The sequence below is a fragment of the Montipora capricornis genome, chromosome 4, assembly GCF_036669925.1.
Source record: "Montipora capricornis isolate CH-2021 chromosome 4, ASM3666992v2, whole genome shotgun sequence".
Classification (NCBI taxonomy): domain Eukaryota; kingdom Metazoa; phylum Cnidaria; class Anthozoa; order Scleractinia; family Acroporidae; genus Montipora; species Montipora capricornis.
In genome coordinates, this window is record NC_090886.1 from 22106783 (window position 1) to 22110586 (window position 3804).

Genomic DNA, 3804 nt, shown 5'->3' on the forward strand with positions numbered 1-3804 from the left:
CCGGTAACCAGGTTTTTAACCCCAGAAAAGGATCTGTTTCGTCGTACGAATGTGTGAGGACCTGTGAGCTAAAGGGCCTCTGCTTGTAAGACTTCTGGGTGACCCTTTAAATGGTCTTCTTAATGACCCCCCAACTTGAAAAAAAATTGTCCGGAACGGTGCACGCACCACAGGCAACCCAGTGTACCCTCACGGAGGGTCTAGTTAAAAAGTAGACTGAAGCGAATTATTAGTATACGCAGAATAGTCGTATAAAAACATTAACCTGACTCTCTCCCTGTAAGGAACTAAGCATCACTCATTTAAAAATTTTTGTTTTGTTCTGTTTTGATTCATTACGCAATATTGACAACGCAATGTAACGAAGTTTGTAAGATCGCGCACGCTTTAAATTCAACGGCGATTTCAAAATATGTAACACTGAAGATGACGGATGTACCGTCGAAACATGTCTGGAAAATTAAAGAAAGTTGTTATTTTTATACGACTATCTATATTGTTGCTGCTATCTAGACCTTTTGGATACGCAGAATACCTTTGAAACTATAAGTATCTAGATCTCTGAAATTCACTCTAGATAATATACAGCCTATTTACAGTCTTATTTTTTAACACAGTCTAGCTATTAACTAGCCCAAGCTAGTTTAATAATACAAGCCTGAAGTGATCATTCTGAAAGCGGCTCGTGACGTTCTTACTACGTCTTACTACTTTGTTTGTACTCTCGTCACTCTCCTGACGAAAGTGCGAATGAAGTAGTCAGAACCGCAGGCTTGACGCAGTGCTCTTGCCAATGAAACCATGCACAAGCTAAAAGGAAACAAGACTGTAAGTAGGCTGCGATTATCTAGAGTGAATTTTAGATATCTAGTAATCAGATAAAATTATATGCGTTAATTCACCTCAGAAAACAACGAAGAACTGGAACTCAAGTGTGTGAAGCTGGCGGAAGAATTGGCTTCAAGGACTCAGACGTCGGTGAAAGGAAAAATCGCAAAAGAAAGAGAACGGAAAAGGGCCGAGACTGGGACTCAGAAAAATAAACCCGTTTTTCTGGAGAGCAGCCTTGTCTGCCATCGGCCAGCGAACTTAAGGCCAGTGATAACAAGAAGAAAAAATTGTCAAAGAAAAAGTCCCCTTTAAAAAAAAAAGACGAGAGAAACTCCTACAAAACAGCTGAAATTGAAAGAAAAGAAAATACAAAAGACCGCTGAGATCGCTTCCAGACAATCTCTTGTGGCAAAGTCTTTCGGTACAATAGCTGACAACGAAAAACAAGGAGGCGCTAGAGACAAAAACACACCAATCATAACAGTTAATGACCATGACTGTGACCATGACCTACCACCATTAACTAACAAACAAATGATCGAAAATCGCAAAAAAACTGACTCAAAACCAAGCTCCAACTCCACATTTGCACGACATTTCACCATAGGGACTGAACTTGGCAATTCCTCTGCTTCTCCTTCGTTGGCTCCTCCTGCATTGGTTCCAGCTAAATGTTCCGCAACGATGCCACAAAACACTCCAAGTCCTCCAAACACATGCAGTACACCTGTTCCCTTGTCGCGGCCAGTTAACTTTCCCTCTTCAACTCATATTAACACGCTCCCGACTGCAAAGTCAGCCCAAAACGATGCAGAGTCTTTAAATATCAACCAGAAAGACAATTCCGCTCCTCGTTAAGCCTCGCCTATGGCGATGATGATGACTTGCTAAACATTGCTCATCAGCCCGATTAAAGCTACCTTGAAGACCTCAATGCAGATGGACCACATTCACCTCCCAAGACCCCCACGGCCGCAAATAGTGTCAGTAGCACATGCGCTAACTGTGAAGTGCTGAAAAAGGAAATAGAATTCCTGAAAAGAAACCAAGTGCTAGGTACTTATTATACAGTAACTTATTACATCACTACTTTTATGTCTCCTTTAGCAGTGTACAGCTGCAGCGGTTTTTCAGTGAGTACGTTCTTCAAATTTACACAGCAGGTTGAGTAGGGCCCCAGGCAATGCCTAACAAAAGTATGCAAATGATTTTTTGTTGAGCGTATTGACTATGGAAAACCTCAGTTTTCTTCAAACTCTATAGTGAACAGAAGATAATTGCTCGCCCAGCCAACAACGAAGTTCACAAAACTGAGTGCACCTTTCAATTCCCATTCAACATCTCTCATTTGCAAAAAAACACTGTTTCTTACGTTTACAGTAAGTTTCATGTTATGAATCGAATATTTATAACACCAGCTAACACCGTCTTTTTTTTCTTGAGAAATGTCACCACCTGTCAAACAGTTCTTGCGACAGTTGTTAGCTTCAGGAACAGACTGTGTACACATGTATCGGGTACGCAGAGTTGGCTTTGGCGCCGGTTTTCATTTTGAAGGTAAAGGAAATATGTGTTTTTTTTTGCTAACTGGATTAAATTGCTTTCAACAGGAGACATCAAAAGAAATTTCCTCACCTGGCCCAGCTATAAACAAAAACGTGCACGCAAAGCACGTTCTCCCCGGACCCGGAAAACAAGAACTCTACGAGGGATCTGGGGTTTATATTTCAAAAGTAGAGATCCAAAATATTCACATTAAGGCTGGGAAAAGGCCAACAGAGATGCTAAACAAGGTTCTGGGCTATTTTTTTGACTTGCGGACCCTTGCTTCGCAGCGGGAGAATCTGGATGACAAAATTGTACATGCATGTTCAGGTATGTCACGACAGCAAAATGTCTAGCAGTTTTCCCTGAAAACGTTTTGCGTAAGCTATGAGATAATTTAGCGATATTGATGAATGTTTAGAATTTTCATGGGAATGTCTGCGGGAAAGCATTGCAGACAAATATATGCAAAAATTCGAAAAGCCAGACGCTTTCTTGAGTCACTGATTTTGTCAGTGAAACCCTTTGCCTTTGTACCTTAAATTAGCAATTTTTTTTTTCTTAGAACATGCGCTCCTCGCTTTTTTTTGGCAATTACGAATTCCCATACAAACACTATTACGGTAATTACCGTCACATTTTGTCTACCCAACACTGAATTTAAGCACTCTAAAATTTATCAGAAGCGCCAGCTCAAACTTCGCGCTATCGTCGTGTACAGACTATTCAAAATGGATCAGTTCTCTATTTATTATAAACTTGCCACAAGTCGATCTCATGAGAATCCCAGGTGAAAATGTTTTGGTGAGTAAAACGTGATTTTACGTACGCGAAGTGGATGAGTGAGCGACAAAGTCATGAGAGGTCAGGGCCTTCGTTCCACGCGCCATCTACATGACACGAAGGACTTTCGAAGGTCTATAGTTATTATTAAACCATCGTTTCTCTCTCTTTCTTTTCCCCAGCATACGCAAAACGCTGCGCAACCGTCTGGAAAATTTCAGACCGAATTGATTATGCTAAGACAATTGGCAACAAGAGAGGAAGTGCAAAGAGGAAACTCGAGCGCCAGTTGGCAAAAAACGGTTAATTGATCTGAAGTAACACGCGTCATGACGATCGCATGCAGCAACTATGGATTAAAAGTACATCACTTGAAACTCTCATCCAGTGATCTCAAGATTATGTGGAAACAAATTTCTTTTGGAGTGGAGGCGGGTGGATTTACACTTGCGAGGGATCACAGAGATAAAGCGGCATGAAGAGAAAGAAATTGGTTTTTTTCCTCTCTCAAAATGACATGTTTATATTCCTGTAACTATGTCGATATGTTGTGTTGATCATCCGTAACATTGCGCCAAGATGGCGAAATATTTTGCTTTTTGGCACCACTGTAGTCGAAGCGCTGCAAATGCGCCCAAACATTCC